At 51.0% G+C, this 19,284-nt stretch overlaps 2 long non-coding RNA genes across 3 annotated transcripts in view; both read right to left on the reverse strand.

Annotated features, from left to right (window-relative positions):
* The window catches only part of LOC123944560, a 35,297-nt gene extending 31,600 nt beyond the window's left edge, over window positions 1-3,697 (reverse strand). For both annotated transcript variants that reach the window (XR_006818811.1, XR_006818810.1), the window contains exon 1: window positions 3,578-3,697. This is a non-coding gene — a long non-coding RNA (uncharacterized LOC123944560). The remainder of the gene's footprint in view (window positions 1-3,577) is intronic.
* Window positions 3,698-10,936: 7,239 nt separating this feature from the next.
* Window positions 10,937-18,074, reverse strand: LOC123944646. Its single transcript, XR_006818822.1, has 3 exons — window positions 17,902-18,074; window positions 17,752-17,804; window positions 10,937-11,172 (listed from the first exon to the last, which is right to left on the reverse strand). It is a non-coding gene; the product is annotated as an uncharacterized LOC123944646 (long non-coding RNA).
* Window positions 18,075-19,284: the final 1,210 nt, after the last annotated feature.

The following is a 19,284-nucleotide window of genomic DNA, read 5'->3' on the forward strand; positions in this document are numbered from 1 at the left end:
CACATACCTACCAGCAGCACCAGACACGTAGCAAGCCAGGCCTGAGCACACCCTCTCTGGCCTGGGCTCAGTGAAAAACAGCTCATGTTGCCTCAAACTTTTCATTTTCAAGCTACCAGACACATTCCAACAGTTCAATCTGACTTGTCGGGGACCCATTGGACTCCTGAAATGAGGTCTGCCTTCTACCATCTTCTGTTCAGTAAAGCTTTCCTCTGGGCTGAGCTGTGTGTCTCCCGAGCCCCAAACTCATATACTGAAGTTCTGACCCACCTCCCTCCACCTCAGAATGTGATCACATTTGGAGATAGGATCTTTAAAGAGGTTAATTACGTTAAAATGAGGTCATGAGAGTGGATTCTAATACAATATGATTGGTGTCCTTCTAAGAAGAGGGAATTTGAACACAAACCTGGACAGAAGAAAGATGACGTGAAGACAGGGGGGAGGAAGAAGATGTCTATGAGCCCAGGAAAAAGGCCCAGAACAGATCCTCGCCTCAGGCCCCTCAGAAGGAAGCCACTCTACTGACCCTCAGTCTAGGACCTCCAACCTCCAGGACAGAGACAAGAAATTTCTATGGTTTCAACCACATGGTCGGTGGTGCTTCTTACGGCGCCGCTAGCATGCTCAGGCACGACTCTCTCAGAGAACAGCTGAGCTCCCTCCATCTCCGGCTCCCTGAGAAAGGACTTCGCCGTCCTGCGCGAATCATGATCTCAGTGAAAATATTCTCAAGAGACCTACATTGAAATGGTCCAGCTCCACAAAATAACCCACCATCCCATCCCATGCTAAGAATTCTTTAGGCGGAAGCTCTTAACAATGACTGGGGGTGGGGGGAGGGGACAACTGTGTGCTGGATAACTCTAGAAGTTTATTAACCGTAGGGGAAGCCCGGCGGTGAGCGCTTCCAAGAAGGGTCCGGGACCCCCAGAAGATGAAGAACCCAGCATTGCTTTGCCTCAGGGTCCTAGTCTGTTTACCGACAAAATGAAACCCCTCAGAGTATGAGTTCCCCCAAACAGGGAGCCTCTTAATTTGTTGTGAAAAGAACAATTTCTGCTTTAAACATATACGTGTATGGTGTTTATTATAAAAATAATACTCAGTTTCAGAAATTTTGGAAAATATAAAAAACAACAAAAAAAGAACTTCACCATAACCCAGCCACCCTGAGGTTCTGCCTCTGTTTACATTTTTATACAATTTTGCTTTGTTTTACATAGTGTTATTTCATAATTGGATGCAGAGTTATATATACAATCTTACATACTTTTTTAATTTTAAAACATTCCTCCATGTTATTACAATCTCTCTATAAACATCATTTTAAATAACTGCAAAATATCCCATTACGTCGATCATTTTTCTCAAATGTGAACTGCAGAACATCTCATTGGAATTATACGGGGTATGTTCAAAATGCAGATTTCTGGATCTTATTCCAGACCCATTCAATCAACCTCCAGGGGTGGAGGCTGGGAATCCTCTCCCTAGTAGGTTTCTCAGGCAACTCATAAAGCTACAAAAATTTGAAAACCACTGGAACTGGTGTAGCCATAGTTTTCCATCACCTTACCCCAAACGCTGGACGTTTTGGTTATTTGCAATTTTTCCTTTTATAAATAGCTACACGAAGAACATCTTTGTGCAGAAAGAATTTGGTAAATTTCATGGCGTTTCCTGAGGATAGTTTCCCAGAGGTGATATTATTTTGAAACATGTGAACATTTTGTTTAAAGATTTTTGAGAGATAAAGAGTGAGAGAGAGCATGAGAGGGGAGAAGGTCAGAGGAAGAAGCTCAACCAACTGAGCCACCCAGGTGCCCAAGTGGACATTTAAAGGTTCTTGATAGACACACAACACGCCTATATACACCTTTAACCAGCCACACAGTCTGCCCAGGTTTCCGGGTGAAATAGTTGCTGATTACTTATCTATATTTGTGGTTTACACTGGCTTTTATTTTCCAGCTCTCTTTTCAATAGCGTTCTATCTTTGCTTTTGAAAGTATTGAGTTAAGTCACACCAAAGTAGGCAAAAAACTGAGCAGATGGTCCATAAAATACCCTTCATGAAGGCGTACAAGACTCTGGCTCGGCCCCATGACAAACCATCGTAGCAGATATCTGTGGCACTCTAAGGATTCCAGGCACTGGCTGCACCCCAAACAGACACCTCAGTGCCTCAGCACACCCGTGGCTCACACGTCCCAAGAACAGTGCTCTGCTGGGGTCCAGGCGATGCCCAACACTCAAGGCAGATGCACAGTGAGGGTGGTGTAGAGAGAGGCCCGGTTCACCCTCTCTGATGAGGAATCACCTTGCAAAGAACAAAGAACACAGCAGCTGGCAAGATCTGGGGATCCCGAGGAAGACAATCGGTGCACAGAGTCATGATGGGCTCAGGGTAGGTAGCTTGCAAGCCACCAAGGGGTCAGAAAGAGCCATGCAATGAAATGTTAAAAGCACGGAAAACACACTGTTTTTAGACGGTGTGTTGAAATGGTGTGGGGGAGAGGAAATCGTATAAATATATGGGCAACCCAAGCAGCCCACTCTGCCACTAGATCAGGGCAATGAGAACCCGTTCATTCGTTTAACCAGCCTTTACATAGCATTTACCATGTGCTAGGGAGGCATCCGTCTAAAAGCTTTACAAATGTTAACTTATTCAATCCCTGCAATCAAGTCTATAAAATATCATCACGCCCACTCTGCAGATGAAAGAAACCGAGACACAGAGAGGTTATGTAACTTGCCCGAAGTCACACAGCCAGGAAGTCATGGAGCCAGGATTTCATCCAAGCAGTCTGATTCCAGAGCCCTTTCTTTCGGCCACTACTCCATTCTGCTTTGGGAGACAGGACCAAGATACTCGGGAGCCCAGCACACAGAAAGAAGGAGCAGCGAATAAAGCCAAAGAAAGCCAAAGCCAGAGCCAACCGAACAGAGACGCTGTCTGCCGACCCTCACACGCCAACCCGTTCTAGAAAACTCAGGTTGTTCGTTACAAACAAGCCTTTCAGCATCATCTTCTCCTACCCCCACCAGCCCCACACCTTCCTTCGCCCCGCCTGCTGGCCCCAGACAGCGGTGCCCAGCCTGGGGCACCCTCTCCCTGGTACCAAACTTCCCTGAGGGACTGCCTCCACGCTATATATGAAGGACTGCAAAATCCATCATCCAAGCCCTGGGGTCCTTGCCTCCAAGGCCTTCCACCGCTGCAACTAATTATCTGTGCTGTAAAGTCGCATGTGGAAACAATCTACAGGGTTTCCCATCAAACCTGGCTGGCTGGCAGCTCCCATGCCCAGGCGGGGGCAGGCCCGCTCCCCTTTTAAACAAACACATTAAGTTAATAACAACACCGACCACGTTTGACAGCCACGTTTACTAATTAATTCTCATTTGTCCCTTCTGTTCGGAAGGGGGTAGGACTTGCACAGTTTACAGAACTGAGGCTCCAAACCGATTGCTCTTAAGGTGGCAGCACAAAGTTATCAGACACTTGGACAGAGAACATTCCTCCCTGTTGTTCAGCCTTGCCCTCTGAACTGGTGGCCCTACGTACCTTGCACTGAAGCTCCCCAGTGGCCACGTTTGAGATGGAGAAGATCCTAGAATCTCCCTCTGCTCACTCCAGGTGGTGGCCAGGCCTGCCCCTTGACATGAGCGAGTGGAGGCTGCCGCTCGCGACCACTCCTTCCAGTCACCACGCAGGACCAAAGCACACGGTGATCTCATTTCCGTCCTCACTAGCATTCCTCGGGAGGCGTGATTATGATCCTTGTCACAGATGAGCAACCCTGGCTGAGAGGTCAAATGACATGCTCAAGGTCACCCAGCTCAGAAGCAGCAAGACCTATTTGCCTCACCCTTTGCCCAGGGATGACTGGTTAAGAAATTTGTTCCAGTTAATGTAACAAGCAGCTTCCAGGAGAACAGAAGTCCCCGTGTTTGGCGTTAGGCTCTGACCACAGAACCCGCCCTCTCTCTCCATACTTGCTTCCAAAGGCCTTTGGGCTCTGAGCATTTCAGTGATGAGCTGTTCGCAGGCTGAGGTAAGGAGGGTGGATGCCTGGGAGAACCTGCTTATTCTACAGCCTCCATCCCTTTAATCCAAACAACTTTTTTTTTTTTTTTGGAATCTCGAGGCCCGCAGCACCGGCATCATCTGCCATTTGGTGTTCTCTCGGAGAGGAAGCTAATCCAAACAACTTTATCCAAAGAATGCTATTGCCTGGGCCAGACCCGCACCCCAAGACTACTGTCTTTGGGTCTCCACTGGACTTCTACCCAAGTTCACATCATCTCAAGGTTACGAAAGTTCATCTGCCCACCGCTCTTGCCCTCCACTCTGTCTTCTCTCTCTTCTCCAACAGTGATCGAGCTTATTCAACTTGCTAAAGCTTCCACCGGGACCACTAACATTCTAGATCGTGTTTAGTTCTTGCAACAATCCTGCAAGGCACGTATTATTACTATAGTGCTGGTTTTACAGATGTGAAACCTGAGGCAGAGAGCTTTTGTGTGACAAAGGTCACATGGCTGGGGTACAGCCCCCTAAGATCAGCCTTCAGACCCCAGGTTGGGACACCTATCTCCAGCTCATAGGAGACATCTTACACAAGCCCCCTAAATTTCCCTCTCTCATCACAGAGGGTGCTGACCTCTCAGGGCCAATGACCCTGCAGTCACATTCTTTCAGCTGCTCATGGCCTGAGAGGCTGGTTTAGACATGTGTCATTTTCCAAGAAGACTCAGGGGCTCCCGTGCGGAAACCAAGACCCTCACTCTCTCCCAGCTGTTGGGCAAGGACAGTCAGCTGACTTCAAGCGCTGAGGGCCCCAGATTTCTGAAGTTGTACTAAGAGGAAAAGGAAGTGCACTTGGCTTCCTGCTCAGCCTGAGCCCGGCTGGGACCAGCATGGTGGCCAGGACCCAAGGAGTCCTGATAACACCATCAGGCTCTTCTTGAGCCTCAAACCTCCATAGTTTCCTAGGGCCTCATGAAGGACCCACAGGACCTCGTGTATTCCCATGACATGAGCCAGAGGGAGAGCGGAGGCCAAAGGGACGCTTCTCCTTCTTTAAAAGATGAAGGCACTGTGTCACGGAGGGGAGATTGAGTTTGCTAGGAGGGAGTAGTGACAGCTGAAACTCAGGTCCCATTAGCTGGGAAGAGGATATAGCCCCCAGACCACTCTGTTCTGCGCCCTGATTGAGTTTCTAGGTCTCTCAAAGCAGCTGGATTCGACATGGTTCCAGGGCCCTTTTTTAAAGAAGTTCCCTTTTCCTCATGGGAAAGAGGCCAGAGAGCTGGAGAGAACCACTGGGCCACGATCCTGTAAGCCCTCCTGCCCCCCTCCTCCCTCTTAACTGCCTTGCCTCCAGATAACAGCGGGGTGCGGGGGGAGTCCTATGGACTCTGCCTTTTCTCCATGCTGGGATCCAAACACCAGATAGCAAAGATGCTGTTTCTTAGAGAGCCTGGTTTTAACCCTGTGCTTGCCTGGCGGTGCTGGCCTTCCCAGCAAGCTCCAGCTGCGGGATTTCTCTGCTCCTTGCCTGCCTCAGACAGACCGGCTCAGCCGGGCAGACAGGCCTGCAGAGGCAGAGAGGCCTGTCTCACTGTAACTGGCTCCAGCCTCCTTACAGGATCTCCCCAGCCTGTGTCTGGGCCTTAGAACCTCCTTTGAGACAGCCTGGCAGGACAAGCGAGGCCTGAGGAGGTAGCCAACCCTTCCGAGCCCCTCTTCCCAGCCCCACCTCCTAACTCTGCCTGTCCAGGCCCTCTCCCCGGCCTCCTTTCCCTCCACGGGCTTCTATGAGCCTCTATGAGCCCCTGCCCAGACACTCGGTCCTTTCATTCGGGCCCATCCAGGCAACCCCTAGGCCTCACATTCCTCTTGGGCTTCCCAGCCCACCCCTGGTGGTTGGCTTCTGTAGAGAACACTAGAACTGGAAGGACCCCAAAGAGCCACCATCGGTCTTTCCTGTATGTGGAAACCGTGACCCAGAGAGGCTAAGTGACGGGTCCAGAGCCACCTTTTGGTAATAGCAGAGCCAGACTGGTTTCCAGGTATTCAAGAAATGTTTGTTCCACCAACCTGCACACAGAAAATCAAATTAAGGTAATTGGGATGGCAGTGGGGGGAGGGGTGAGTGGAGAACAAGGTTTAGCCATTTACGGATGGGGACACTGAGGCCCAGAGAGGAAAAGGGGGCTTCCCAAGGCCCCACATTCACACTGTTTGTGTCATCTCTTAGAGACAGACTAAATGGATGAGAGGCTCCTAATCCTGTTGGTGACAGCTGATGTCCAGACAGCATGATTTTGTAACCTCAATTAGTCACCTATTAACAAGCAGCTCTGAAAATCCCTCTGCAGGGCGAGCTGCCACAAATCCCTCCAGCTGTGCAGGGCTGTATGTCTCTCTGTCCCCGGAGAGCGTTTCCCATGGGCACGCGGTTCCCAAGCCCAGAAGAAGTCGATGAATCTGAAAAGGACTAAGAGCCAGATAGTACTTTCATCTTTTAAAAATTTTAATGAAGATAGTTCTGCATCATTTGAGTGGCCAATCACTAGTTACCCGTAGAACTCCTGCTCATTGTTCAGTTGTGGGTACGGTGGCACTAGAAGGCCTGACTTGCCATCCCAGCTCAGGAACTGTGTGCTCTTGGTCAGGCGGCTTAGCCCCCTTGAGCCTCAGTTTTCTCACCTGTCAAATAGGAATATTACCTTCCTTTCTGCCTCTTTGTGAGATTGAAATTAGAAAACAGGGCACCTAGGTGGCTCAGTTGGTTAAGCAACAGCCTTCGGCTCGGGTCACGATCCCGGAGTCTGCTTCTCCCTCTGACCTTCTCCCCTCTCATGCTCTCTCTGTCTCTCTCTCTCTCTCGCTCTCTTAAATAAATAAATAAAATCTTTAAAAAAAAAAAAAGAAAAGAAAAAGAAATTAGAAAACAGATATAAAAGAATGCTGTGATTTCTAAAATGTTGTACAAACAAAAAATTATTCTTTTTTTTTTTTTAGAGGAGAGCAAGGGCAGAGGGAGAGAGAGAATCTTAAGCAGGCTCCACACGCGTCATGGAAACGGAGCCCAACAAGGGGCTCGATCTCACAACCCTGAGATCATGACCAAAACCAAAATCAAGAATCGGACACTTAACCAACTAAGCCACCCTGGCACCCCATAAAATCATTCATTATTAACATAATATTCTCCTATTGTCTGAGAAAGTCCCTTTGTGGGGGAAGTGGAGGGGATTTAGGCAACTCAGCCAGGTTGCTCCCATCAGCCTGATTTAATGAGCCTATCCTCTCAGGTAGGTTGGGGGCTTCCTATGGGAAAGCTGGAGGGGGCTTGGGCCAGCCTGGGGACAAAAAAACCCTTGGTACCTCCCATTTTCCAAACCCCACACTACATCGAGAGGGGCAGGAATTAGCATTTACTAATTCTCTGTTATGTGTTGGGCATTTGCCCATATTAGTGCTACTTCCCATAACCCAGAAAGGATATTATCATCTCCCTCAAACAGATGAGGAGAAACGGCTTCCAAGATGTTATCCACAATCACACAAGATGGAAGGGATGGAACGGAATGTAAATCCAGCATTCTCACATCTCGGCGTGGATATGGGCGAGGACTGCATACACCACGGTCATTTCCTGAATCTATATATAGCAGGTTTGCTGGAGTAGATGAAAAGAAAGCCTAAAGTTCTATGCACTTCTGGATTTTTATTATCATGATCATCATAATACTGGAAGTGAATACAAAAATAGTTGCTGTTAGCACAGATAGCTTTAACTTTGTTGTGTTACCATCTCAGTAAAAAACTCCAAAGACTCCCTCCTAACAATTTCCTGTTCCAAAGTAAGCAGCTGACGTATATAAACAGTAGTTACTAATATTCAGTGACTTACTGTACACAAAACCTTATACAGGAATCTCTCCTTTAATCCACCAAAAGCCTACACAATAGGTCCTATTGTTACCTGTTTTACAGATCAGGAAACTGAGGTGTAAAAGAGATTTCCTCCAGGTCACGGAGGTGGTTAGAAAATTTGAACCCCTGTGATGTGATGTTGGAGCCTGTACCCTGACCCACTAAACTTAGCGTTACCAGCTCTGGGACTTCCTGGATTGAAAATAGAGCTCGAGCCAGTGAAGATACCTAGTGTGTGCTAGTTCCAGAGAGTCGATAAGCCCTCAATAACCATCGAAGGGAAGGGAAGGAAGGAAGGGATGAGTAGGGGGCAAATGAATGAGTTGCTGATGGGTCTTGGGGGTGACTCAAGCCTTGTATTTCAGCTCAATTAGAAAGGTATTCTGGATCCTTCTACCTGCTGCCCTATGAGGACAGATGGGGATGGTGGGCGGATGCAGACAGCTTCAAAGGAACTGGTTCCTACCTGGGTGAGCTGCTTCAGGGATGCTGACCACTCAGGACAACATCACCAGTCTGGTGTCATGTCACACCACCCAGGGCTGGGCTGAGGGACCAGAAAGATGCCTACCACAGTGAGGCTGAGGCCAAGAGGAATCCATGGGAGGCAGCCCCAAACCCACAGGTGTTTGGGGAGCATTGATGCTAGAAGGCCACCAGCTGAGCCCGGTGAGGGCTCTGCCCAGAGTTACCAGCTAAGAGTATCTCATAAATGACTGTGGTTATCATTTCTCTGTAGAGAAAAGTCTCCTAGAGTCTTTCCATCTCCCACCCAACCATCTCCATTCTTCTCCTCCCCCCAGGTCCTCCTTCTTCCTCCTCTCTGCCTGCCATTACTCACCCTTGCCTGCCTCTGCAGCCTCATCTCTCACTACTGCTTCCTTCCCACTCTGGGTCTCACGAAACACCACTACTTTCTTCCCCCCAAACCCCGCATACCCCACTTTCTTTCTCCTCCCCAGTGCTTCCATCTGTCTGGGATGCTCTTTCCCTGTCTCTCTCTCTCAGTTGTCGAGACAATCCTGTTCATCCTTCAGAAAGTCTTTCCCAACCATCAGGAAGGTGAGGTGTCTTCTAGGTGCTTCCACAGCACATCCTGCCTTGGCCCCTGTTTCACAGAATCATTTAAGTGCTTTGAATCTCCACGCGGGCATGGACTGGGTCTGGTTTTTTTTCATTACTCTGTGCCTATTCCCCAGCACATAGTGACTGCCCTTTGATGGTTTTCAGCTCCTCAGATAATAGTTCAGACTCCATGTCTTTCAGGGAGGCTGAGGAATGCCGTGCAGAAATAGCAAGGCAGAGAATATTTAGATTAGCTCCAGGAGGTTACCATAAGGCTTATTGGGGCTGGAGATCTTTATCCAGGCGCCCAGACACCCAGGAGGCCAGGTGAGAGGCAGAGTCACCAAGCCCACTGCTTTTGGGGTGAAAGGCCCTACTCCAAATGTGGAAAGCCTCATATTTCAACTTGAGCCATTGTCTAGTTGGCATCGCACAGGAAGTCTGGGGGTGGGGCTGGGAGGTAAGAGAAGATCCTTGAGCCATTCAGACCTCAGGCAGCTGAAAGCAAGTTTCGGTCCAGGAACCCCACACTGCCTTCTACCCACAAAGCTCCTTCACCCCACCCCCAGGGACCAGCAAGAACTCAAGCTTAGGTAAACAAGGCCACAGGAAAGCAAGCATCCTTATCTGTTATCAGTTTTCTTTCTCCAGTTCAGCCACTTGGCTGGAACAGCAACCAGGAGGTGGGAGCTGGCCAGACTCCTCCCCTTCTCTCTCTTATCTTTTCTCCCTGGCCAGCTTCTCCCTCCCCCAGGACTTGAGCTCCCTGGGGTCAGTACTCCCACCAGCTGGAGAAGAGAGGCAAGTCCTATCATAACAACCCAAGTCAAGGCCGAGTCCCTGATTGTCTGCACTGGGGAGGCTCCCTCCCCCCTCCTTCCTTCCCCCAGGTCCCCTCAGGATGGGGTCACAGATGTGTTTATCTTGTTGGAAGAGATGGGGAGGGGTGGAGGGAAGCAATCTGGAAGTTAGTTGAAGGATAGGATATGGGGTGCCCATGGGGTCATGTGAAGCCCCGCCTTTGACACCTAGGACAAGTGGGCTGCATTTTGGTCCTCATGATGTTCAAATGTCCAGTTGGGAGGAGACGGAGGAGAGGCCGTTAGGTACAAGGTCTCTTCCTGCTCTAGAATTCTGTGACAACCAGCCAGAAGGCTGCAGGGGAAGGTTGTTGGCTGGGGTGAGTCTGACTGTCTCCCCATCTCCTCTTCAGACTTCTAATTACATAAGCCTGATCCTGACCCAGAAAGAAGAGGTGGCTGCTAATACTCTCCAGACTATCACCTTGTACCAGAGGCACTCCAGCCTGGAAAGAAAAAAAAGAAAAAAAAAAAAAAAAAAATCTGGGATTTGGAGGCATCAGTTTCCATGAAATGAAAATATCTGAGCCACATCCCAAAGAAAACAGATTTCTATACTTCTCAGACCAACTGAACTGTGAGGAGAGGTGAGGTCCTCCTCCCCAGCCAGGCTCGTGCCCTTCCCCTCTTGGCAGTCCGGGGTTCCCTGGAGCAAGTCAAATAGGGAGAGTGGGTACACACCCCAAAAGCAAGGCAGATGCGGACACCGATGGAGGGGAGGTCCTGGGATTTACTACAGCAGAGTGAGAGCCAAAACCTGGCCAGGTCAGGGCGTTTGGGGATGGACCTGCTCCCTGGACAAAAATAAACCACAGCCCTAAACACCCCCAACCAGACAACAGGACGTTTCAAAACTCCAATTTTGTGATACTTCATTTTATGGAGATAAGAGAAATATTTATGCCTCAAACATGGTCCTGAAAAGGACCCCCCCGCCGCCCCCCCCCCCCCCCGGGAAAGTAATAGCTTGAGAAGCCAGCTTCGTGGCTAGATTATGGCTTAAAGCAGAAACTGACTTTTAGGACCTTTTCTGTGGTAAACTTTATTTTTGGTCATTAGGGGAGAATTATCCTTTGCTCTCCCAGGAGAGTTTAGGCTCATCCAGAGGACTCGCACTGGCCAAAGAAATGAGCAGAAGTGACAGGTGTCACTTTCAGACAGAAGTGCTGAGGATCAGTGAGTGAGTCATGGCGTCTCTTTTCCCTCTGCTATGACACCGCCAGAGTCCCAGATCAAAAAGTCCCGGCATTTGTCCATCAGCCCAGGAGTGAAAACCACTGAGCAGACCTACAGCCAACACACAACAGACACGTGGTATAAATGAAAAATAACCTTTGTTATTGTGAACCACCAAGATTTTGTGGTTATTACCACAGCATAACCACACCTACCCTGACTTCGTTTCTGCACCCTGGATGTGCCCCAGCCAAGCTGACTATATGTTTTTCTTCTAGTTCCCCACTGACTCTCCAGGCAAACGGTCACCTGATGCCAGGGGATGACATCAAATTCTCCAGACTGCTGTACCTTCTACCACTCTTCCTGAACCGTGCAGCCTTCCCCATAACACTTTTCATTTTGCGTGGGGCGCCTGCGGGGCTCGGTCAGTTAAGAGTCCAACTCCTGATTTTGACTCAGGTCATGATCTCAGGGTCATGAAATCTAGCCCTCCCGCCCTACATGGAGCCCCACATTAGGCTCCGTGTCAGTCTCCGTCCCAAGCATGGAAACTGCTTAAGATTCTCTGTCTCCCTCCCCCTCCGCCCTTCCTCTCCCTCATGCTCTCTTAATTACTTAATTAATTAAAGACAGACTTCTCATGATGCTGGACTGTTACTCTCGCAGTACCCCATACTTCTTTCTGTGACTCCTCAGGGACAATGTCTTGTGGGTCTGGGTTGTAATAGGACATCGTTTCAAATAGATGGGACCATCTAACTCACACTTTTATGTCCTAGCCTGAAAATTCTAGGTGAGGCCACCCAACATACAAAAGCTACGTCCGTGTCCTGATCTGCCAGTCTCATCAGTTCAGAATCACATACATCAAACTTACTTGTGCTTTCCAGGTAGCCAGACCAGATCCGCACACCTGGGCCCAGTTGACTTTCCCCTTCCTCACCCTGCACTTGAAGTCCACAGTGTCTCCTATTGGCCCCTTGTCCCATCTCTCCACGAGGGGCAGTTCTCCCCTGTGGCCCACCGCTCTTGATCTTTGATACATGCCCGTATTTCTTGTCAAAAACATGGTTCTTCTGGGCTTCCACATACTTTTCCTCTGCCTCTGTCACGTCCCTGGCCAGCCCAGGGCGGGCTGCAGAGGCTGGGTGCAGTTTCTGCAACTAGAATCCCCAAGTTGGAAAGACTCTCATGGGCTGGTGGAGGAACATCGGTGCAATTTACCAAGGCCAGGACTGTTGTTGCCCCGTGTGCCATTTGTCAGGAAGGAGGCGGCGATCTGACTCAGTGTGGGAAACAGGTTCTGACCTTCGGGGCTGGTGGACCCACAGTGCCCTTGGCAGAACAAGATGGAAAAGCTGGGGGTGTGGCCAGCAGGTAGAACAGGTGAGGAAAGAAACAGATTATTGTGATGCCAATAGGTACCAGAAGCTCAGCTCTCCTCCTAGCCCAGAGCTCCTCCCTTCTGGGAGACACAGAAAGAGGGGTTCCGCCTCCCCAGCCTTCCTGGGAACCCAGGTAAGCCGGGCGTAGGACCACGCCTCTGGGAGGGAGGGGGGCAGGATTAAGGGCGAGGAGGCAGAGCTGCTCTGAGGAGCACGCTTCCAGAGCCTGTCCCTGCTGTCAACCCGCTCTAGATCTGCGCGAGGCCGCATAGCCCAGCACAAGAGCTCAGTCCCGGAAAGAGGGAGGGGAAATGGGAGGGTCAGGGTTAAGGCCCTCCAGGAAGCAGATGCAGTAGAGGCAACTAAACGTCTCCACCCTCTCCCTGTTCCTGAGCTAACAGGTACGAAAGCCCTCTGTAAACCGTGAAACCGCACATGTGTGAAACATTGCCATGGCCACCATTGTTGGTCATTCTCCCTCTTACCCCAGGGTCAGCCCAGGTCGGTCAAGCTCAGAGCTCCATCTCCCCCTAAGGACACAGGGTGCGGCCACATCCCCAGGCTTGCAGGGAGCCCTGTGGTCTGGGCCATTCTGAGTCTTTGCCTCCCTGTATCACTCCTGGCCTGGAGGCTCATCCTTCGGTTCTGCCCACCCAAGTCCCCATTTCTCCTGAAACTACATCTCATTCACACTTCTCCTGCACCCCTACCCGTCCAGCTGGAGGTCAGCCAGAGGTCAACTGGAGGTCAGCTGGAGGTCAGCAGTCAAGACTGAATGCCAGGCTGACACAAAGAGGGGTGCCATGTGGGGGATTCCAGGGATGGTTCTCAACAAAACTCTGAAGGCCGTCAATGGTCTTCCTTGTCTATAGGCCCCAGCCCTTTCTCCCCAGGTTACTACCTTCTCTGGCTGTCCCCAGCACTGAGCTCCACAGCCCTGCCCTGTGGAGCCCACTTTCCTCAGGCAGCTCCCCAAACTCCAGCCCTTCATTGGCTTCCCCCAAACCTACCGATCCTCTTAAGCTCTGCTCCCCTCTCAAGGGCAGCCACCTAACTACACGGGGCCTCAGTGGATGCTTAGAAGTATCCAGCGCCATGCTAAGTGATGTGTGGTGATCACGTGGGATGGAATGCTCACCTTCAAGGGAGTTAAGGAAATAAACATGTTACCTGGAGAAAGATAGTCATTCAAGGCCTTGGCGGCCATGAGTGGAGCTCTATGTTCTATTCGTGGAGATCTGTGTAGTTCTGTGCAGCTCAGACGTGGGGCCCAGTCCTTCATGGAAGATGGATTTCATCTGGGCAGAGAGGACGGGTAGGCCTTGCTGCCCTAACACATTCCAGAGAGATGAAACTCTATCCTGTTTGTGAGAGACCTCCAGGGCTGAAGTTTTCACGGCAGCCCAATAACCAGCAGGCTGCTTTCCTTTCGGCCCCTACCAGATATGGCTGTCTACTGCAGGCTAAGCTCCCTGCTTGGCTCCAGGAGATGGACAACAGCTGCTCGCCAGCCCCAGGGCCGTCGCCCTGAGTGGCCGAGAAGACTGGCGGCCAAGGAGCGCCAATGTTGCTGAGCTGAGGAAACCAGCCCACGTGGGCCTTTCGGGAAAAGGCTGAGGGAACAGTCATCTGATATCTGCCTCCGGTTTGTGTGACTGACAGACACTTAATTAACCGCTATCCCAACGAGAGGGTGGGAGGTGTTTGGGGTTCTGCTGGAGACAAGAGAATCCCAAGTGTTCTGGGTGAGGGAGGATGGTTAGGAATGAAAACACGGCCCGGTCGTAGGAGGGGATGGTGGCCCCGCGGTCCCAGAGCCATTGAATTTAAGCCTCCACAGTAAGGACGCCGCAAATGAGCGTGGTTCTTGTCGTGGCCGGGGACGTAGACCTACCCAGAGCCACCGAAGGCCAGGCCGGGGCAAGCAAAGGAGCAGGGAGGGTGCCCCTCCCCCCTGCCGGGCAGCAGCTGGCTGCTCACTGCCCCAAGGCCCAGGACCGGGCTTCCAAAGAGAAACACAGAAAGAGCCAAGTGGGAAAGGATGTCATCTTCCTGTCCTTTCTCAGTCCCTCACGACAGCCTGTCATAGGCGATTGTTTACTGAGCACTTACCGCATGCTCCTTATGGTGTAGAGACCTCATCTGACCTTCCCCTAACTCACGGAACTGTGCAAAACGGATCAGACGTGAGCAAACCTCAGGAGGCTGGTGCTCTTCCCGGAATCACACAGCAAGAAGTGGCCCCAAAGCCCCGACATGGACCTCCAGCCCCGTCGTTCCCACAGGACCCCACCTAATGCACCCGAGCTCTGTGAGGGCATTCACTCTTGGGCTCTGCACTGATGAGGATACTGAGGCTCCAAGAGGCCAAGCCCCTTCCCTAAGGTTATACAAGGAGCAAGAGACCAAAGTCAGGACCGAACCCCTGCCTTTCCAGCTTCCGAGTCCACTTGTGGTTTTTGTTTGTTTGTTTTGTTTTTGAAAGATTTTATTTATTTATCTGAGAGAGAGTGGAATAGCAAAAGAAAGCAGGAGCAGGAAGTTGGGGAAAGGGAGAAGCAGGCTCCCCCCTGGGCAAAGGCTGGATTCCCTAACCCTATCCAGGACCCTGGGATCATGACCTGAGCCAAAGGCAGACTCTGAACCGACTGAGCCACCCAGGCGCCCCCAGAGCCCACTCTTGTAATCACTGATTCTTACGGCTTCCCTTCCCATCCCCCACATAAGGAGCAGAGAGACAGCCTATTTCTTCCAAAAAGAGTCACCTTCTCTGAGAGTAACGTGATCTGGAACACGAAAATGCACTTGGGGGAAACACACGCACCCTGGCAGGCATCACAGGACAGTGCTGCGGCTGACACAGGTGCGAGCTCCGCTAGCACAGACACCGGGCAGCCCCGCGCCCCACACGATTAAGTGGACTGGGCATTTCCTCTGTTCCCCTCATTTTAAAAACAGATACCTTTTTAATGTCATTTGGGCATGGAGCACGGAGTGGGTTATCACCATGCTGTCTCCTTTAGTGCTTATGAAGGTATCACTGTTACTGGGTGGGGAGAAAGGTAGCCTCTTGGTAAAACATAAGAGCACGCACGTACTAGGAGGCTGTGTCCCCAGACACCAGCATGCTGTCGCAAAGACAGTGTGCTGTAAGAGAAAACTCACCTTGGACAAAAAGAGGGCAGGGAGCTGCAGGAGCACACTCGGGCCTCCAGGGAAGGGAGGAGGCCACGCCTGCTGGGGCCTGGCAAGGGCCTGGCGGGGAAGTTTGAGGAGGGCCTCATCTTCCAACTTGCCTCCCTCGCGTGACCTCCATACTTTTTCTGGAACTGTCTCTTCAACCCAGGAAGGTCCACTGGACTCAGCCGAGACCAAGTCGTACAAGAGGGAGCCAAAGAGGGAGAAACAGATCCGGGACAAGGGGTCAGCTCCAATCCCAATCTCCCCAGCCCACAAGGGACTTGCAAGTGGCTTTGTTTCCTGAGCTCCACACTCCCTCTCCCTGCGTGGCCCCAGCACTCCTGTAGGATGTGAGTGGGGACAGGCCATCGAGTCAGGCTCCCAGCTTGGCTTCGAGGTCCCATAGAGACAGGTCCTATGGTGTTTCAGCCCTGGACCCAAGCAGTGGAGGCAGGGCAGGGGCGCTGGGGGAAGGACTGCTGGAGCAGAGGAAAGCAAGCTGTGGCCAGGGTCCTCCTCTGTCCTGTAGAACTCAGGCCTCCCCTCACCTGCAGGTCTCTTCTGTGAGTCTGAACAAGGGTCCTTCATCCCTCTCAGGTACACGGCATTTCTCACTCTATGATTCCTTGCACCTTGTCTCTCAGGCTTTTCTCATTTATTTAATTTTCAAAAGTAATCTCTACACCCAACGTGGGCTCGAACTCACAACTCCAAGACCAAGAGTTGCACACTCCTCTGACCGAGCCAGCCAAGAGCCCCAGTCTCTAAGACTTTTTTTTTTTTTTTTAAAGATTTTTATTTATTTATTTATTTGTCAGAGAGAGAGAGAGAGAGAGAGAGAGCACAGGCAGACAGAGACAGACAGAGAAGCAGGCTCCCTGTGGAGTACGGAGCCCGATGTGGGACTCGATCCCAGGACGCTGGGATCATGACCTGAGCCGAAGGCAGCCGCTTAACCAACTGAGCCACCCAGGCGTCCCAGTCTCTAAGACTTTTATCGCCTGTACTGTCCTTGAGTTTTCTGTGCATGTGAGTGTTGTGTCTGAGAGGGAAGGGCTGGGTTGTACCCATAGTGGGATTCCCCATGATACCCCCAGGCACATAGTAGGCCCCAGCAATAACTCAGGGAGCTCCTGGATGGGGCAAGTTAGGCCCTACCCTGTGTTCCCTGGCCTTCCCCCACCCCACCACTCCGGCACCTTCTTTCCCGGTTTCTCTGTCTGGACCTTCCTGCCTAGCGCAGCGCCTGGCATACAACTGCTGTGAGGATTCGCTCACTTACCATTTATTTCATTCCTTCTACCATTCATGTCTCAGGTACTCGGTACACATTTCTTTGACCTTTAAACCATAACTCTGTAAGACGCCCTAAGTTGGGTATTCTCCCATTTTGTGGAAGGAAAAACTGAAGTTCAGAGAAGTTAGCCAGGGACACCCAGCTTGTAAGAGGCAGAGGCGAGATTCAAACCTAGGCTTGCCTGGTACACAGAGCCACCCTCCTTCACTGAGGCCCACGGCCTCCTCAGCCTCTGTTGTCAGCTGCTCCAGGCCTGTGAGCTGTGGAAGCATGTCACCCCAGTGGGGCTGATGACTTCTCCCGGGACCCAGGGAGAGGTCTCAGGGAGCTCAAGCCTGGAGCTTTCCACCACTGGTGCTGGGAGTATGGGAAGCGGGTGTTTTTCTTCCTTGTGGCCAGCCTGGCTGATTCCTACAATGGATCCGCCCTGGAGAATGACCGGAAGAAGTGGCATCCGGCTGGCTCAGGGAGGAGCCGGCCTCTTCCCGCCCTACAGAGAAGGGATTTTTTTGCTCCAAAGCAGCAGCTGCAGCTGCCTTGGAGGTGCCCTTGGACAGGGAGGACAGGAGGGTTTGGGTGCAGAGGGCTGGATTCTGCCCCCTGCCTGCTCCGGGGTTGGGCCAGCTTTGGGACCCACCATCTGAAAAGTTGATGGGCCTTTCTTTATGCTTTCTGACACTTGACCTGGAAGCTCCCAGGGAAAATGACCCTGGGGCCCAAGACATCTCCTGGATGGGGGGCCGCAGGAGCTGATCAGTGAGGGTCACTGAGCATCTCCTAGGTCCCAGGGATTGTCCAAGAGGGACTCCTGCCTTTGCCACGTACCAGCTGTGTGACCTTGGGAAAGGTACTCCATTGTGCCGAGGCTATTTCCCCATCTAAAAACAGGAGAAAAACAATCCTTATCTCAGTAGGTTGCTGGAACACTAATAAGAAAATATAAGCAAGGGCCTTAGAACAATGCTTGGCACATACCGAGTGGCCAGAAAGCATTTAAGAGCTGTGTTCAACAGCATGTGACAGACACCACAGACATCGCCACCGGCGGCAATGTGACATCTGTCCGTTGCTTCCGAACTGTCGATGAGAAAACGGACACCGAGAGCTGGAATGAAGCTGAGACTTGAATCCGAGGGCCCCTCACTCCATCGTCTTCACAGAGGCAGGAGTCCCTCCTGACCCTCGGGAACCAGAACTAGAAAGTGATGGGTTGGGATTACTTAGTACACTCGCTTCTGATAGAATTTATTTCATTATTTACGGTTGTCTCGTTTGTTATTTAATAATGGCTGTGTTTAACAGCTGACTCATTGAATTCCTGGAAATTTAGCGGTCGGTCCTTTTGAACCAATACTATCCGTGCCCATTACGTCTGAGGGCTGTGGGAAGAGTAAAGGAGGTAACGTCAGCGTCAGGCAACAGTGTGCTGGGACCAGCTGTGGGATCCCGGGCAAGTTTCTTAACCACCGTGGGCTTCGGATTTTCCCCACCCATTAAATGAGGCTGTTGTGACAAAGCATATGAGAAAACAGATTTGAAGAACCAGGGCAGGACCGAGGAGAGGGGAGGAGTGTATGGTGCAAAATTCAACAAGCTCTCTCTCTTTCTCTCCCGGGGTTATGCTAATGCAAGATTGGCACCAGGTGCGCCCTTAAGTTTTATATCCTAGGTGCCTTGCTCACCTCTCCCTCATCCCAGCCCTGCTCTTGCACATAGTCGGTACTCACTCTTACTACTACAAAAGCTTCAGAGTGGACTGAAAGAGTCATCCAACAACACATGAGAAACACAAGAACTCAGTACATCGTCCTGGGGCATATGGTAGACACCCAACAAGCCTTTCCATAATGAGGGTGGTATTTCAGCAAGTAACACCCATGGCCTGCTGAGGAGACTAAGCAGTCTCTAGAAGGCCCAGGGCTATCTCTGGAAACAGTTGCTGCAAGCAAGAATTTCTTTGCCTTAATTTGAATGATAAAAAACGCTCATCTTCAAGGTATACTTCCTCCTGCCTAGGTAGATAGATGTGGTAGTGTTATTCTCCCCCCAACACTTTTCCAGTAAAGTTGACATCAGCGGAAGACAGGCCTATTGACCCATGGTCTACCAAGGTCTTTGACAGCCCACCGTGTACCAACTACCTAGAGCCGGCGATGGGACGAGGGAAAGTACTGAGACACTGGCCGTACCGTACCATCAGGAGAAGGAAAGGCAGTGTGGGTGGGAGGCAATGAGAAGAGTGTGTTTGCAGAGCATATGGGGAAGGGGAACCGAGGTTTGTATGAGGGTCTCCAGAGAAATAGAATCAATAGGATACATGGAGACACATAGGAAGGGATTTATTATCAGGGATTGGCT

The sequence above is a fragment of the Meles meles genome, chromosome 6, assembly GCF_922984935.1.
Source record: "Meles meles chromosome 6, mMelMel3.1 paternal haplotype, whole genome shotgun sequence".
Taxonomy (NCBI): Eukaryota; Metazoa; Chordata; class Mammalia; order Carnivora; family Mustelidae; genus Meles; species Meles meles.